Source organism: Antechinus flavipes, chromosome 1, assembly GCF_016432865.1.
Source record: "Antechinus flavipes isolate AdamAnt ecotype Samford, QLD, Australia chromosome 1, AdamAnt_v2, whole genome shotgun sequence".
Classification (NCBI taxonomy): Eukaryota; Metazoa; Chordata; class Mammalia; order Dasyuromorphia; family Dasyuridae; genus Antechinus; species Antechinus flavipes.
Genome location: NC_067398.1, coordinates 287,924,827 through 287,944,247, shown reverse-complemented (window position 1 = coordinate 287,944,247; position 19,421 = coordinate 287,924,827). Strand labels below are relative to the sequence as shown.

The 19,421-nt window shown below is 34.0% G+C and overlaps 1 protein-coding gene and 1 pseudogene across 5 annotated transcripts in view; both read left to right on the top strand.

Annotated features, from left to right (window-relative positions):
* The window catches only part of AUH (AU RNA binding methylglutaconyl-CoA hydratase), a 203,587-nt gene that overhangs the window by 152,025 nt on the left and 32,141 nt on the right, over window positions 1-19,421 (top strand). The gene's annotated exons all lie outside the window — the stretch shown is intronic.
* Window positions 1,832-5,436, top strand: LOC127538469 (actin-related protein 3-like; annotated as a pseudogene).

Sequence of the window (19,421 nt, the reverse complement as noted above, 5' to 3'; positions counted from 1 at the left end):
TCCCATGTTTGATAACAACCTTCAAAATTTCACTTTTTCCTATATTTTGTCTCATCTAAATTTGTTTTCATCAAAATTAAGACTATTAGAGAATTGACTCAAAGTTATTTAAAAAATCAAGCCATTCTCCAATAGATAAATGGTCAAAAGGTGCTTCAAATCACTATGGATTAGAAAAATGCAAATTAAGACTACTCTGAGATACCATTACACACCTCTCAGATTGGCTAAGATGACAGGAAAAGATAATGATGGATATTGGAGATGTGGGAAAACTGAGACACTGATATATTGTTGGTGGAACTGTGAACAGAGCCAACCATCCAGGAGAACAGTTTGGAACTATGCTCAAAAAGCTATCAATCTGTGCATACCCTTTGATCCAGCAGTGTTTCTACTGGGCTTATATTCCAAAGATATCTTAGCGGAGGGAAAGGAACCCACATGTGCAAAAATGTTTGTGGCAGCCCTTTTTGTAGTGGCAAAGAACTGGAAACTGAATGGATGCCCATCAGTTGGAGAATGGCTGAATAAATTATGGTATATGAACGTTATGGAATATTATTGTTCTGTAAGAAATGACCAACAGGATGATTTCAGAGAGGCTTGAACTGATGCTAAGTGAAATGAGCAGAACCAGGAGATCATTATACATGGCAATAAGACTATATGACAATCAAGTATGATGTACGTGGCTCTCTTCAACAATGAGATGATTCAGACTAGTTCCAGTTGTTCAGTGATGAAGAGAGCCATCTACACCCAGAGAGAGAACTATGGGAACATAGCATTTTCATTCTTTCTATTGTGTGCTTGAATATTTGTTTTCTTTCTCAAGCTTTATTATTTTTCCCTTCTTGATTCAATTTTTCTTGTGCAGCAAGATAATTGTATAAATGTGTATATGTATATTGGATTTAAAATATATTTTAACATATTTAACATGTATTGTACTACCTGCCATCTAGGGGATGGGTGGGAGGAAGAAGGGGAAAATTTGAAATAGAAGGTTTTGCAAGGGTCAGTGTTGAAAAATTACCCATGCATATGTTTCATAAATAAAAAGCTATAATAATTTTTATAAAAAAAGATTAAGGCTATTACCCTTGCTGTGACTTCATTACTTTCTCTCTCCAGTGTTAACTATAGTAGTTGACCATTTTAACTACATTCTCCTCTGTTTTTGTTGTTGTTTATTTGTTTTTTGGCTGTATATTTTTTGAAATTTTTTATAATAACTTTGTATCTTCAAAATAGATACAAAGAACAGGCCAGTACTCTTCCCCTGTGCCCACATGCCACTACCATTTCAGCTTTCTTTCTGCCTCCAGGGGGCTCAAGACTGGTCCAACTGTGGATGTGGCAGCCCTTGCTGCCAGCCTCTGATCTCCCTGTATCCAGCACAGACGTGGAGCGGTAATGGCTTTAGTGAGAGCAGAAGGAGGCATTAGGTGACAGGTTGGCTTCCAGCCTCTATGGTAGACTATGGCACTGAGTATACATAACTTGAACATGTTGGAAATAAAAATCACAAAATCTTTCATGAATTGCTCTTGAGGAGTTCAAAGTAGGAAATCAAGCACAAAGGAGAGTGATAAAGGGTATTGACGATCTAGACTTCTTTATAGGGAAGAAGCACTAGAAAAGCCAATTTGTGTAACAAAGTGGCCAGTCTGTCATGATATAGTTGAAGATTGGTACTTGATGGAAAGATTTATGGATCAAGAGACCTTTAAAATACCTAAGGGCAGAACCTGAAGATCATTATTTTCTTTGATGGACTGGACCTCCACTAAAAACACCCCAAAACAGGGAATATACAGGTAGAATTATGTTTGAATCCTTTAATGTACTAAGCCTTTACATAACTGTACAATCAGTCCTTGATTTAGTTTCATCAAGTTAGATCATAGAGTGAACATTGACTGGTACAGTTATAGATAGTAAAGATGTTGTCATTCATGTCATTCCTATGGCTGAAGTGTATGTTATTGGTAGCTGTATCAAGCCCATTCCAGTTGCTGGCAGAGATATAATATTTTATTCAGCATTTACTGAGAGAACAAGAAGTAGGAATTGCTTCTGAACAATCCTTGGAAACAACTAAAGCAGTGAAGGGACATTATAGTTATATCTGCCCAAATTGAGTCAAAGAATTTAACAGGTATGATACAAATGGGTCAAAGTGGATTAAACAGAATATTGAAATCAATGAAATCTCAAAAAATGAATTTTCTATTGATTTTGGATATGAACAGTTCCTGGGTCCAAAAATCTCCTTTTACCTAGCGTTAGTTAATTCAGTCTTCACACAGCCTATTCAGAAGTAGTAGATGAAATAATTCAGAATTGTCCCATCAATGTCAGATATCCTCTGTATAAGAATATTGATTTTGAACATTGACTACAACAAAATTTGAAAAGAACTATTAATGTAAGACTGAAACTACCTGAAGAATTAAGTGGTAGTAGATTGAAGCCCAAACCTATTGATGTGCAAGCCATTACATACCACATGCATAAATATGCAGTGTGGTTTAGGGGATCAATGCTGGCTTCTACACTTGTTTTTTGTTTTTTTTTTTAATAACTTTTTATTGATAGAACCCATGCCAGGGTAATTTTTACAGCATTATCTCTTGCATTCATTTCTGTTCCTATTTTTCCCCTCCCTCCCTCCACCCCCTCCCCCAGATGGCAAGCAGTCTTTTACATGTTGAATAGGTTACAGTATATCCTAGACACAATATATGTGTGCAGAATGGAACAGTTTTCTTGTTGCACAGGGAGAATTGAATTCAGAAGGTATAAATAACCCGGGAAGAAAAACAAAAATGCAAGCAGTTTATATTCATTTCCCAGTGTTCTTTCTTTGGGTGTAGCTGCTTCTGTCCATCTTTGATCAATTGAAACTGAATTAGCTCTCTTTATCGAAGAGATCCACTTCCATCAGAATACATCCTCAAACAGTATCGTTGTTGAGGTATATAATGATCTCCTGGTTCTGCTCATTTCACTTAACATCAGTTCATGTAAGTCTCTCCAATCCTCTCTGTATTCATCCCACTGGTCAGAACAATAATATTCCATAACGTTCATATACCACAATATACTCAACCATTCTCCAATTGATGGGCATCCATTCATTTTCCAGCTTCTAGCCACTTCAAACAGGGCTGCCATAAACATTTTGGCACATACAGGTCCCTTTCCCTTCTTTAGTATCTCTTTGGGGTATAAGCCCAGTAGAAACACTGCTGGATCAAAAGGTATGCACAGTTTGATAACTTTTTGAGCATAGTTCCAAATTGCTCTCCAGAATGTCTGGATGTGTTCACAATTGCACCAACAATGTATCAGTGTCCCTGTTTTCCCACATCCCCTCCAACATTCCACATTATCTTTCCCTGTTACTCTAGCCAATCTGACAGGTTACACCTGGGTTCTATACCAAGCATGCCACACCCAAGAAAGAACAATATTAAGGTAAATTTTTTAAAAGGCCTCATGATACTTGCTTATACACTTAGATTATCAAGTTATTTAAATTTTCAACCATCCAAAAAAAAATACTGTTTTCTTCACAAGTGCTTTATCTTGCTATTAACTGATGCCTTCTAGTGCTTTTTTTAATACTCTAATTTTGTTTCTTGCTTTAAAAGGAAAGTAAAGATAAGACTTGGATCAGAATTGCAGTTATGTAATATTTCTGATAAGAAATCTGTCATAATTGGTGTGTATAGAGCATAATACCATCTATAAAGACACAAAATTTCTTTTCATATTTGTTTCAGGCTTTTAAATCTTTATAAAATAAATGATAAATTTTCTGAAAGCACCACAATCTGCAGTTGGATTAGCAAGGATTATTTTTATGTGCATACAGTGTTAATTTTAGAACTAAAATATTGACTGCTTTCATTTTGATAACTGTACCAATATTTGATATTTTCATTTGCATAATAAATATTCACAGTTTGAATTTTTTCCCAGTCACCAACAATAAATTTGAAGGTTAGATTTTCATCACATTTATTTCATTCTTTGATAATGGGAGAAAAATGCTAATAAAATGTTAAAAACCAACCAATACCCCCTCCCTCGCAAAAAAAAAAAAAAAATCATGCAAAGATAGCCTTCAATACTCATCGCTGCAAAACCCTATGCTTCAAATCCTTTTCTCTCCCTTCTTCTCCCATTTCCCCATGGAAACAGTAAGCAATCCAATACAGGTCAAATTTGTGCAATTCCTTCAAACATATTTTCACATTTATCTTGCTGCACAAGAAAAATCAGATCAAAAAGGAAAACAAAATGAGGGAGGGAAAAAGACAGGCAAACAACAATAAAAAAGTGAAAATTCTGTATTGTGATCAACATTTCAGTCCTCCTAATCCTCTTCGTGGATGTAGATGACTCTCTCCATCACAAGTTTATTGAAATTAGAGTGAATTATCTCATTGTTGAAAAGAACCAAGTCCATCAGAGTTGATCATCACATAATCTTGCTGTTGCTGTTTACAGTGTTCTCTTGGTTCTACTTACTTCACTTAGTATCAGTTCATGTAAGTCTCTCCAGGCCTCTCTGAAATCGTCTTGCTAATCCTTTGTTATAGAACAATAATGTCCTATTACATTTATATGCCATCACTTAGTCATCCATTCCCCAATTGCTGGTCATTCATTCAGTTGCCAATTCCTTGCTGCTACAAATATTTTTGCACATGGGTTCTTCTCCCTTTTTTATGATCTCTTTGGGATACAGACCCAAGAGAGACACTGCTGGATCAAAAGTTATTCAGAGTTTGATAGCCCTTTAGGCATAATTCCAAATTGCTCTCCAAAATGGTTGGATCAGTTCACAACTCCACCAACAAAATATTAATGTCCCATATTTCTCACATTCCCTCCCAACATTTATCATTATATTTTCTCGTCACCTTAGCCAGTCTGAGAGATGTGTAATGGTGCATTTCTCTGATTGATAGTAACTTAGAGAATTTTTTCATATGATTTAAAATTGTTTTAATTTCTTCATCTGAGAATTGTTCATATCCTTTCACCATTTGTGGGAGAATGGGTTGTATTCTTATAAATCTAAGTCAGTTTTCTATATATTTTAGAAATGAGTCCTTTATCAGAACCCTTGGATCTAAAAAAATTTTTCCCCAGTTTTCTGCTTCCCTTTTAATCTTGGCTACATTGGTTTTGTTTGTACAGAAACTTTTTAAATTTAATATAATCAAAACTATCCACTTTGCATTTCATAATGTTCTCTAGTTCTTCTTTGGCCATAAATTTCTTCTCCACAGATCTGAGAGGTAGACTATTACTTGTTTTCCTAATTTGCTTATACTATCACCCTTTATGTCTAAATCATGAACCCATTTTGATCTTATCTTGATAAAGGGTATTAGATGTTGCTCAATGCCTAGTTTCTGCCACACTATTTTCCAATTTTCCAACAATTTTTGTTAAATAGCGAGTTCTTATCCCATAAGCTGGAGTTTGGGTTTATCAAACACTAGTTACTTTACTTACTACAAGACTACTGTCTTGTGAACTTGACCTATTCCATTGATCAGTTACTCTATTTCTTAGCCAGTACCAAATGATTTTGATGACTGCTAGTTTATAACATAATAAAGTTTTAAGTCTAGTACAACTAGGCCATCTTTGTTTGCATTTTTCCATTAATAAGGTGAATTTTGATATTTTTTCTAGTTCTGTAAAATAATTTCTTGGCAGTTTGATTAGTATGACATTGAATAAATATATTACTTTAGGTAGAATTCTCATTTTTCTTATCTTGGCCTACCTATGAGCACTTGATATTCTTCCAGTTGTTTAGATTTAACTGTTTTTGTGGAAAGTGTTTTCAAATTGTGTTCATATAGTTCCTGACTTTGTTTTCACAAGTAGACTCCCAAATATTTTATATTATCTACACTTATCTTCCTGTCTCTTCCTGCTGGATTTTGTTGGTAACATATAGAAAAGCTGATTATTTATGTGGATTTTTTTTTTTTTTTGTATATTGCAACTTTGCTAAAAGTTCCAGTATTTTTTTAGTTAATTCTCTAAGTAAACCATTATATCATCTGCTGTGATAATTTCGTTCCTCATTACCTACTCTTAATTTTTTCAATTTCTTTTTTTCTTTTATTGCTAAAGCTAACATTTCTAATATAATATTGAATAGTAATGGTGATAGCTGGCAATTTTGTTTTATCCCCATCATTAGGAATGCTTTTAGTTTATTCCCATTATATGATGCTTCCTGCTAATTTTAGGTAGATGCTTACCATTTTAAGGAAAACTCCACTTATTCCTATGTTCTTTAGTGTTTTTAATAAAAATAGGTGTTGTTTTTTGTCAAATGATTTTTCTGCATCTTTTGAGGTAATCATATGATTTCTGTTAGTTTGGTCATTGATATAGTCAATTATGGTAATAGCTTTCCTCATACTGAAGCAGTCCTGCATTCCTGGTACAAATCCTACTTGATTAGATCTTGATGATAAATTGCTGTAATCTCTTTGCTAATATTTTATTTAAGATTTTTATATCAATATTCTTTAGGAAAATTGGTCTATAATTTTCTTTCTCTGTTTTGACTCTACCTTGTTTATGTATCAGCACCATATCCGTGTCATAAAAGAATTTGGTAAGACTCTTTCTTCTGTTTTGTATAATTTGTATAGTATTGGAATTAATTGTTCTTTAAATGTTTGGTAGAATTCACTTGTAAATCCATCTGACTCTGGAGACTTTGTCTTAGGGAGTTCATTAATAGTTTGTTCAATTTCTTTTTCTAAAATGGAACTATATATGTAATTTATTTTCTCCTCTATTAATCTGTGCTATCTACATTTTTGTAAGTATTCATTGATTTCTCTTAGGTTATCAAATTTTTTAACATAAAATTGGGTAAAATAGCTCTTAATTATTGTTTTAGTCTCCTCTTCCTTGGTGATAAATTTACCCTTTTCATTTTTGATACTGGCAATTTCATTTTCTTCTTTTTTTGTAAATTTGATTAGATTAATCAAATTAACTAAAGGTTTATTTTGTTTTTTCCTTAAAACCAACTCTTAGTTTTGTTTATTAGTTCAATAGTTTTCTTACTTTTAATTTTATTAATCTCCCCTTTTATTTTCAGAATTTCAAATTTGGTATTTAATTGGGGATATTTGATTTGTTCTTTTTCTAGTTTTTTTAGTTGTATGCCCAGTCTTCTCTCTTTCTCTATTTTATTCAAGTAAGCATCTAGAAATATAAATTTTCTTCTAAGAACTGCTTTGGCTACATCCCATAAATTTTGTTATGTTTTCTCATTATTGTCATTCTCTTGGATAAAATTAACAATACTTTTTATGGTTTGTTGTTTCATCCACTCATTCTTTAGGATTAGATTATTTAATCCTAAAAAATTCCTAAAATTTATTACTTCAGCTCTCGCTAATGGTTCTGGATCTATTCTTTCTCTACACCTCATTTGTATAACATGAGTACTATTTTTACTTTAACTCTGCCCATTTTTCTTTTGAGCTACTCTATTGTTGATGTGAATCTTAAACATATAATATATATTTCCCATGTTAAAAAAATTTAACAGTTTGTCCATGTTTAAACAATTTATCCATATTGAATTACTTAAAATTCATCTTTGATATTGGTTCTTATAAGTTAAATTTTCTGTTAAGTTCAGGTTTGGTTGATAGAAAGTCCTGAAAATTTGCAAGGTCGTTGATTGTTCAAAATTATAGATAGTTTGCTGGATATGATATTGTTGGGCACAGGCCTAGTTGTTTGATGTTAGTAGATATGATTCCAAGGCCTGCAGTCTTTTATTGTAGCTGCTGATAAATCTTGTACAATTCTAATTGTAGGTCCAGCATATTTGAATTTTTTTTCTTGTTTCTTGCAAAAATTTCCATTTGATCTGGGAGTTTCAAAATTTGTGTTTTCCACAAAGGATCTTGTTCAAGTGGTGACTGATGGATTTTTTTTTCTATTTCTACTTTCCCCTCATGTTCTATCACTCCAGGACAATTTTCTTAGATCATTTCTTGCATTATTCTGTCAAAATTCGTCTTTTTGCTCACAATTTTCAGGCAATCCAACTCTTGATCTGTTCCCCAGATTTGTCATTCTTATTTTTTTTTTAGTTTATTTTTAATACACATTGTTTTATGAATTATGTTGGGAGAGAAAAACCACAGAAAATGGGGAAAAAAACATGGAAATAATGAAAAAAAAAAGAAGTGGACATAGCATGTGTTGATTCAGTCCCTTAGTTCTTTCTCTGGTTTCAGATGGCATTTTATGTCCAAAATATATTAAGATTCCATTGGATCACTGAACTATTGAAAAGAATTTGAGCCTTTCTTATTTGATCATTGCACATTCTTGCTATTATTGTGTATGTACAATGTATTTCTGGTTCTGCTTGTTTCGCTTTGTATCAGTTCATGTAAATCTTTCCAGACCTTTCTGTAATCAGCTTGTTTATCATTTTTATAGAACAATAATATTCTATACACCATAACTTATTCAGCCATTCCCCAATTTTACTAGCAATGCATTAATGTCCCAGTTTTCCCACATCTTCTCCAACATTTATCGTTATCCTCTCTTGTCATCTTAGCCAATCTGAGAAGTGTGAGGTGGTATCTCAGACTTTTTAAATTTGTATTTCTCTACTAAGTGATTTTGAGCATTTTTTCATGTGAGCGTAGATGGCTTTAATTTTATCATCTGAAAATTGTCTTTTCATATCTTTTGACCATTTATCAATTGTGGAATGACTTATATTCTTATAAATTCGACACAGTTCTTTATTTTGGAAATGAAACCTTTATCAGAAATACCCAGTTGTAAAGATTTTATCCCAGCTTTGTACTTCTGTTCTAATCTTGTTTCTGTTGGTTTTGTTTGTGCAAAACCTTTTTAATTTTGTGTAATCAAAGCTGTCCATTTTGCCTTTCATAATATTCTCTAGTTCTTCTTTAGAGAAGTTCTTCTTTGGCTATAATTTCCTCCCTTCTTCAAAGATCTTATAAGTTAATTATCTCTTGTTTTCCTAATTTGTTTATGGTATCATTTATGCTCAAATAATGTATCCATTTTGACCTTATATTGTTATGGGTATGAGGTATAGGTTTATACCAAGTTTCTGACATAGAATTTTCCAGTTTTCCCAGCACTTTTTGTCAAATAGCTTGAAATTTACCAATCTACTCTGCCACCTTCCCAAAATTTTCTCTCCAAATGTATTGAGGAGTTTTCATTAGACAATTTGTGTTCCAAGCTCTCCTGCAAAATTCTCATTTCCTTCCCCCATTTTTCTTCTAACATTCTTTTAAGATCCTTTATGAATTCTTTTAAGAGAGGCTTCATATTGAAGTGTTTTGCCTTTGTGTCCTCAGGTTTGAAGTCTATTCTTCCCTTTCTTCATGATAGCTCTCTATAATCAGAGTGCTTTTTGCATTTTTGCTTGTTTTTAAAGGTTGCGGGCTGCTTCTAGGGCACAGGGGAGATTGGATCAAGCTTTCTTTACAGAGAGCCACAAGGATTCTCATGCTGGGTGGGCTCAACCAAGTCCCACCTGTTATGCTATGTTTCAGAGGCACATTGTTTGCCTTCTATAATTACATTAGAGGTCTCACAGCTAGTTTACTGATTTCCTGACTTCTGACAGGACAGAGTAGCCACACTGCTGTGTTTTGGCTAAGAGCTTCTCACTCTATTTCCTGTGCAGGGCCTCTTTGTCCTGTGCCTCCCTGCACCATGCTGCTAGGCTGCATCTCTCCCTACTATCCCCCCATGACCTCCAATTTCTCCCCGCAACCAATTGAGACAGATATTTTTCCAGAAGTTCTTCCAAGATATCTTCTGCTGGAAATTGGTTACATTCCAAATATTTGTGGGTTCTGTCACTTTAAAAAATGGCCTGAAATGTGAAGATACCAGGAACTGTTGGATTACATGGGAGCCACCTGACAGTGGCTGCTGGAGATCCAACCCAGAATGGATCGCCTCTTGTGAGAGGATGATACAAGGAGACTGAGAGGCAGTTGCTATTCTTTAGAACCTCTCTGACTGAGAGGCTATTGTGTCCTTGGACCTCTCTCCTCCTCTTTCTGCCTCTAGTTTATCTCATTCCCAGTCCGCAACACTTGTGTCAGCAAAAACTGCTTTGCAACTCCTTCAGATATTATGATCCACAGTTGTGGAGTCTCTCGAATTGACCTGTCTTATAACACTGAGACTTGATCTGGTGTTGATTCTGAGAGAAGCCAAGAAGAGGTCTGCAAAGTTTCTTCTATTTCCCCTCGTTTTTTAAATCCCTTATCCTATCAGTGTTTTTTCCTTGCCACATCTCCATCTTAACTCCACCATCTACCTTCTTTGCTCCTATTCATCAAGCTGCTACATATTAGCTAAGTCTCACAACCATGCTGACATGGTACATTACAGATTCATGTTATTCAAACTCACAACTTCGGTCCTCATTGTAGTTAGCCATTCTTTTCTTGCCTAATTTCTCACAGAAGCTATTCCCAACCTTCTTTTTCTCTAGATTTCCCTATTTTGTTTCCCCCTGCTCCAGTTGACAATCTTCTTTCTTACTTTACTGAAAGAAATAAAAAAGAAATTTCTGTGTTAGCTTCTTTTCTCCCCATTTTCTTCATCTCAACATACTTTGCTCTCCCCTTGCTTCCCTAATACTCAGCAGAGAGGTAGCATTTTTCCTTGTCATGGCCAACTCTTTTATATGGTCTTGCTCCCATACCCTTCTAGCAGTTCTCTAGTAAATTACACCCATAGTCAAGCCCCTCCCTTTTTCTTAACTCTTTAACCTTTACCATTTCACTGAATCTTTCCCTTCTGCCTTCAAACATGCCATAGTCTTATTTTTTAATCTCCCTCACTAGACCCTAAGACTAGATCCCTTTAACTTTTATCCTACATCTATTTTCCCTTTCTCATCCAAACTTCTTTAATAAGCTGCATGTCCCCATTGGGAACACTTCTTCTCCTAACCTTTTACTCCTCAATTTACTTATACTTCATCACTCAGCTGAAATTACTTTTTCCAAATTTACCAATGTCTCTTAATTGCCAAAATTGATTGTTATTTTCCTGATCTAATCATTTGACCCTTGACCATTTTCTCCTCCTAAATATTCTCTTCTTTTGGGGTTTTTATGAGATGATGTTCTTTTTAAATTAATTAATTAAAAATTTAAATATCATAATTGAAAAACAAAAATAAAACATTGTCATGTGCACAGCAGAACATGAGAGGGTTCAAAATATGAAACAAATTTCCATTTCAAGAAAATCCATATAGTAAATATACATTGTGTTCAGAGCTCTCCAACTTTTGTTTGCTTTCTTTTAGGTTTTCTTTTGTTCTCTCCTGAGCGCTTTTTTATTTTATTCTTTTTTTGCCCTTTCTTCCCTGTCCCTTCCCTAGGAAAGTTACAATTAAATGTGGATAGATAGAGAAATAGATTAATCCATCTCTGTAGATAGGTCTATATGTATGTATATATATAAAGAGAGAGAGAGAGAGAGAGAGAGAGATACATTTACATACACACATAGATTTATCTTTCCTTCATAAATGCAACTCTTTCCATATTTTTCTAAATGTACCAATTTCCTATGTCACAGCAATATTTCAACTTATATTGTTTAGTTATTTTAAATAGTCTAAAAACAATATCAATTAATATGGCTGATACATAGTTTAGTTTTCCTATTTTTCTCTATTAAATCTATTTTACCTTTAACTTTGTCTGAGATCAATGATTACCATCCTCACTTTTTTTTTAACCCAATAAATTCTATTCCCAGTCTTTATTATAATGTTTGTATGTATTTTCTTATTTCCTATCCCTTCTGATTTTTCTTTTTACTTCTACCTGCTACCTTGCCTTGCACATATTTAACTACTCTTTCCCCAACAAGAATCTTTCTCTTATCTTTCTTCTTCTTTTTCCCTCCCTCTTTATCCTATTCCCATTAATCTTCACATCTTATCCCATTGCCATTAATCTACACACCCTTCTATGTATAACTCCTCTTTTATTGTATTCCCTCACCCTCTATTATCATTATAAATTGAGAAGACTTTTATTCCCTTCTAAATGTATATGTTCTCTCTTTAATCCTGATCTGATATAAGGTTATCTTTAAAAATCCTTTCTTTAACCTCTTCTCTCTATCCCTTACCCTCTTCTTTCTAAAATTAGAAGACTTAATACACACACACACACACACACACACACACACACACACACACGTATATGTGTATTGTTCCCTCTTTAATCTATTTTCAATGAGCAGGGTTCCAGAATTACTAACTCTGTTCCCTCTAGCTAATTTCTCTGTCAGTTCTTCCTCATACCACACACACACACACACATACACACACACACACACACACACACACACACACACATACTCTTTTTACCTTTTCCTAACTTTTTAGAATCATATCATAATCAGCTCTATCTCAATCATTATTTAGAACAACTCAATTACTAATGACATCTTAATAGAGATAGATGGTTTGCATTGTTATGCCAGAATTCCCTTTTAATGTCCTGACCCCCCATTTCCCAATTGTCCTATTTAGTTACTCTGCCTCAGGTTATAATCTTTCCCTCTTAATGTTTGATGAGATAAAGGTTTTATATCATTAGGCTATAATAATTCCTTCTTAATGTTTGACAGGATAAAAGTCTTTCCATTTTAGATATCATTAGAATATTAGTAACCTCTCCAGTACCTCCCTCCATTGTATCATCCTAGGTGCTTCTCCCCATTAGGTTATCCCCATCCAAGTACCTCCCCCATTATGTCATTGTTTTTGTTATCCTATAAAATCTTGCTCTCCCGATACTCACTGCTGGATTCTTGGAGATGCCCTGCGATAACAGACCTAATATTGACACTACTTTATCAAAAGGTATGCAGTCTTATAGCTATAGTTCCAAATTGCTCTCCAGAATGATTGTATTATTTCACAACTCCACCAAAAGTTCAGATCTTTTTGAATCAAAATCCTGAAAGTCTGGCAGTTTATCAAATATCCTTTTTTGTTGTTCAAGATTATGCTTAACTTTGTTGGGTATGATGTTTTCGGCTTGAATCCCAGTTCTTTTGTTTTTCTATATGTAGTGCTCTAAGATCTGTGATCTTTTAATGTAATTGCTGCTAGCTCTTGTATAATTTCAATTGTATCTCTGCCATATTCAAATTTTTGCTCTTTGTTTCTTGTAATATTTTCTCCTTGGCCTGGGGGTTTTGAATATTCCTATAGGTTTTCTTTATATGTCTCTTTCAAGTGTTAGTTGGTAGATTTTTCTATTTCTAATTTCTCCTCTTTTTCTAACACTTCAGGACATTTAAAAAAAAAATATTTCTGGTAATACTGTATCAAGATTTTTTCCCTTAGCTTTCAGGTAGTCCAATTATTCTTCTTCTTATTATTTTTTTATTTTCTTGATTTATTTTCCAGATCATTTGTTTTTCTTATGAGATGTCTCACATTCTCTTCTATTTTTTATTCTTTATATTTTGTTTTATTATCCCTTAGTGTCTTATAACTTTATTGGCTTTCTCTTGTTTAATTATAGTTTTTAAAGAATCATTTGAAGACTTAGGATTCTGTATTTCCTTTTCTAGTTGATTGACTTTCTTTATATATAATCTTGCTTTCTTGATTATTCTTTCTTTTTATCTTTTTTTTTTTGACTTCTATAAATTCTTCTTGAGCAGTGACAAAATAATTTGACATTATTTTTTGAGGTAGAAGAAGCTTTTTTTTCCCTTTAGTATCTTCCTTTGAAGATGAACCACAGTAATAACTTCCTATATTTCAGTTTTCTCCTTTGATTACTCTTTCTTCCTTCCTTCATTCCTTCTTTCCTTCCTTCCTTTCTGCCTTCCTTCCTTCCTTGGTACTTGATCCCAAAGATGGATCATTTGGTCCCAGAAAATCTCTCCATTTAATAAACTAATTATTAAATTGTTCTCTAATCTCTGTCTTGCTCAGTTTCTCCAGCATTACACATTTCATAAGTAGTTTGTCTTTATTGAGTCTGTTGTAATTAGTCTTATGTTAATTATATATTTATCTTGAGTCAGATTTTCTTTTAAGTTAAGGTCTTTTCAAAAAAAAATTTTCTTCTCAGTAGTACCTTATTTTTTCAAATTCATGTAAAATAGTTTATAATATTAATTTTTGTAATATTTTGTACTCTAAATTTTTCTTCTTGCTTCTATTAATTCACCTCTCCACAAAACAGCAAGCAATCTGATATAAGTTAAACATGTGTGGTTCTTTTAAACCCATTTCCATATTTGTCATACTGTGCAAGAAAAATCAAACCCAAAGGGAAAAAGCCACGAGAAAGAAAAAGAAAGGCAAACAAACAAAATATGAAAATATTGCATATCCATTCTAAGTCTATTGGTATTGCTTTGAATCACCACGTTGCTTAGAAGAACCAGGTTCTTCACAGTTGATCATCATATAATATTCTTCTGATTCTGCTCGTTTCACTCAGCATCAGCTCATGTAAATTTTTCCAGGCTTTTCCAGGCTGAGCCAACTTGTTCATTATTTCTTATAGAATAATAATATTTCATTCCATTCATATTCCATAATTTATTCAGCCATTCCCCAACTGATGGGCATCCATTCAACATCCAGTTCCTTGCCATTACAAAAATAATACTTGAAGGTCCTCTTAACTGCTTTATACTTAGAATATAAGGAAATAATAGCCAACAGTCTAAGTCTTGGAAAATAGAGGTTGGGTGAGAGCTGGAGGAGCTGGTAGACTTTTGGAAGTTTTTTTGTTTTGTTTTGTTTTGTTTACCAGAACACTGAATATAACAAAGTGGAACCTGGATTTTATTTTTTTAAGTTACGAGTAACTATGGAAAATTTATGGACAAGAGAGTGATCTGATTATATTGTGCATTTTGATAGGCTAATTTTTGTAGATAGAAGTATATAAAAAAAAGATGAAAGTCAATATATGAGAATGGGGTAAGTCAAAGGAAAATAAACCAAAGTAAAAATGATATTTCTGTAGGAGGGGGAAAGGAACCAAATAACAATAACCACTATTATTTTCCAAATTGAAACAACAGATTAAACTACATTAATTTTCTTAATATTAAAATTTTCCTAAATGGCCACTGACTTTACATATTCACCAAATCTTTAGTGGATGTTGAATTATAATGCTGACCATGTGAATAAAATCATTACTGAAATGGAAGGAAGGATAGTTGTGGGCTTTAGAGAAATGCTTCTAAATGGCTTCAAATCAAACAAAAGTCAGTTGAGTTTGAGTATTATCAACAAGAACTCAAATTGGGAGGGAGGTTGAGGATATGGCAGAGATCATTCATAAGTAGATGGGCAAGGACCTTTTTCTCCCAAGATAATGTAAGACTCCAGCAAAAATAGAAGGAATCCTTGATAATATGAGCCTGTACCTCATAGGGAGCCTTTTTAGCTTTAAAGAAGTGCCTGATCTCTATTTCAGTCACTTATATGTTCCCATGTGTTCCCATGGGTGCTCTGATTGTCTTCCTGATAGCTTTTCTCTTGGCATCTGTACCACATCTTTACTGCCTCTGCTGACTTTCTTGGCCCTCTTCAATATCTGCTCCTTCAATTGAAGTATTGACTTGAAATAGATGGGTAATATCATCTGAGTATTATTCCAAATTCTTGCTGGGTGGAATTATTTTCGACATATTTTGATTTACTCCCAACCTTCTGTCAACATGGATCAAATAGGAATTGACCATGCCACTTCAGCTCCATTACTTTCAAATCTCCAGCATTTTCTGGTTCCAACTTTGATCTGGTCTCTCTCGAAAGGGTTGTGATTCGTACATGATTGTATTTGTTGTATTTGTAAATATAATATTTTTACTTAAAGAGCTGTGCTGCCTGGCACCTAGGAAATCCTTAATCAATTCTTGTGGTTTGACTGAAGACTAACCTGAGAAGAAGACCAAGAAGGAAGGGAAGAGAAAAGGAATAAACATTTATTAAGTGCCTATTATATGCTGAGTGCTCTTTACAAATATTATTTTATCTTCATATATAACTTGGTAAGATAAGTACTATTAGGCTGGAGCATAGTGAGTGAGGTACTTAATAAATGATTAAGTACTCCCATCCCCTATTTAGAAATCAGGACACATGAACAAAATTAAAATTTTTTGCTATTTCAGATTACTTTTTTGGTTTTTTAACATAGAGAGTTGGTTTAAGGAATAGAGACCTAACTATCTAATTCAGAAAGACCTCTCTTAACCTTTCATTGCCACATGCAACTCTCTTAAGATTATACATAAATTGTAGAGTAGTTTGTGATCTGAATTGCGACAGTGGATTTCTTTACTGTGCTAATGAAATCACAGGTCCAGACCAAAAATGTGAATAAAGAATAAAAAACTGAAAGTTACTCACAGTTTTTTCTTTTTGGAGGGGGAGGGAAGAGGTGAGGTATGAAACATAATGTCTGGTTCTGAATTCAAACTGATTACTGATTCAAACTGAAAACACTGATTAGCTCTCTGAACATGGAAAACTCACTTCATCTCAAGGTAGATAATATTTAAAATGAGTTATTTTTATTATTAGATAAAACCACAGACAACCCTTTACTACAAGTATAAATCCATAATTTTTAGTTGTTTTTTGAGTAAAAGTATTATCTTCATACTATTTTTGCTACACTATTAAATTATTAAATCAATGCAAAGTTTTTGAATTGTCAGTAGTAATAGCCATATTTCCTTTTGGGCCAGAAATGATAATGAAGAATATTTTCCTTGTGTTACCTGTTTTTTTCCTCTTCTTATATAAATATAATTACTTTTTCTGAGAATCTGATCTACAAACTCTTACTGGAGTAAAAGCAGCAACATACATTTGGCACATAGTAGGGCTGTTTTTCGTTCCCTGTGGCAAAACTGTCCATTCATATCTTTTATAAGGCTCAGCTAAATTAATGTTGGGCACTGAAAAAGCAAATCTTTTCATATCCTCCTTATCTAGAGGGATAGAATAGAAACAATCCTTAATGTCTATAACCCAAAGAGTCCATTCTCTAGGCAACTGAGTAGGAGATGTAAGTCCAGGCTGAAGAGTTCTCATAGTTTCCATTTGTTCATTTACCTTTCTTAAATCAGTCAACATTCTCCATTTTCCAGATTTCTTTCTTACGACAAATACTGGGGAATTCCAAGGACTTAGAGGATATTGTAAGTGTCCTTGCTTAAGTTGCTCCTGTACTCTATCTAATAAGGCCTGACTTTTATCTTTGGTTAAGGGGCACTGTTCTACCCACACTGGTGTATCAGTTTTCCACTGAATAGGAACAGGTGAGGGTGCAGGCAGGTCTTTAACAGCAGCCCTGCCTAAAAAGCTGAAGTACTCAATTGTAATCCTAACTGCTGTAAAATGTCTCTTCCTCACAGATTGATAGGGATTTTTTCAAGTAGAAAAGGAGTAAAAACTCCTGTTTCACTTTGAAATATCCATCTCATAGGAGCAGCATTAATTTCAGCTGCTACTGATTCTCCTACACCAGACATGTAGGTGTTTGCCTTAATCTTTGGCCAATGGCTGGGCCAGCTAGCACCTCTAATGACTGTACCATTTGTACCTGTGTACAGCTCCAGTTTGCCTATTTCATTGAGTATAGTTCACTATTTTCCAAAAGCCACAAGTTTTGTTCAGATTCTAAACATGTCCTTGCTATACTATAGATTTCCAATCACTAGGGGTTGAAATTTCATAAGCCAAATCCTCTAATAACATCTTAACAAAAGACAATGTAGCCCTATAAAGAGTGCAACCCTTTTTCAAATCCTTGATTTTTTCCAAATTAAAAGGAGTGTATCTTCTCCTTTCTTGACCTGAAGAATCAAATTCTTCAATCACAGGGTATGCTTCTATTAAATCAGATATATCCTGTCCTTTTTTTTTTTTTTTGCTTTAACTAGTGCCTTTTGTAGTCTTGTCATAGGCTGCTTTATAGGTGGTACTGATTGTGTCACTGCTCCTCCCCTTCCTCCTCACTCCACCCATGAAGGGTTAATTGAGAGGGGAGGATCATGAGATGGGGAATACTCTAATGGCTCCTGCTGTGAAGTACCACACTCCTTAATTTCATCAGAATTATACTTAACTCCATTCTTGTCTAATTCTTCATCCTTTTCACTTAGTTTGTCAGTATCCTTCCCCTCCTGCACTTTCTTCTTTTTCCTTATTCTAATTCTTATATAATTCCTTAAAGCCAATTGTAGTAAGTTGTATGTATAGAGTGTTTCTTTAGGAATTGAATCGGTACCATTGTAATATTCGTTGTAATATTCACTCAATTGCTCTCCTACTAATTTCCATTCTTCTGGATCTAATTCTTTTTCCTTTGAGAACCAAGGAGATGTGTACTGTACTGTTTCTAAAAGTTCAATGATCTGTTCCCAAGTTACAATCAAACCTTAGTTTTTTTATCATTCTAACCATGCTTTCTACACATTTTCCTTGAGGTAGAAAAGACTCCTTTCTAAATATTTGTCCCATTTCCACTGAAACACTATTTTAGTCCTTTACAAAGTTTTGGAGACTTTTCCATGGAGATCTTGTCAATCTGGATTTAAATCCTTAGCCCCACATTGGGTGCCAAAATGTAGTGTTCTGTTTGGTTTTCTAGAGGTCTTAGGAGCAGCCTTCGTTTCAGTCAGAGTAATCATCACAAGCTGTTAGAGTCCAAATTCTTTATTTCCCCTTCACAATCTAGTTTCCTTGCCTAGGGCCCAGGCTAGCTTTCTTAGAGGCCTTCCAGAGTCGGAGAAACTAAGGAGGAAAACCCTGCCACCAAGGTGGTATGAGATGGGATGAATGAGTCTGGCTCACCTTCACTCCGAGAGCTTGAATTCCTGCCTCCCGTCCTTTGTCTTCTCTGGCTCTGACTCTGGCTGAGTTTGTCCCAGCTTATCTGCTCTCTTATAATTACATTATCATAGGTGTGATTCTTGTAGAACTATATTAAGTACTAAGTACATGTACTGAACTAGAGAACTATTAAGCAATCTGCTAAACTAGATAACAATTGTCTTATCAATTCCACTGACTTAACAACTTGTAAGAATCCTTGTTTCAGAGTTCTGGGCCATAATAATTTTTAAAAATTTTTAAAAATCAGATATTCTTATTTGTATAGAATTCACAATCAATTTATTCCACAAAAAATGCCTCTTGAAATCAGGAGTCCTCCATTTTGATTACATTTTTGTGATCATGGACAAGTCACTTACCATTACCAAAAAATAATTAATCCCTGGAATCTGTTCATATAACATTT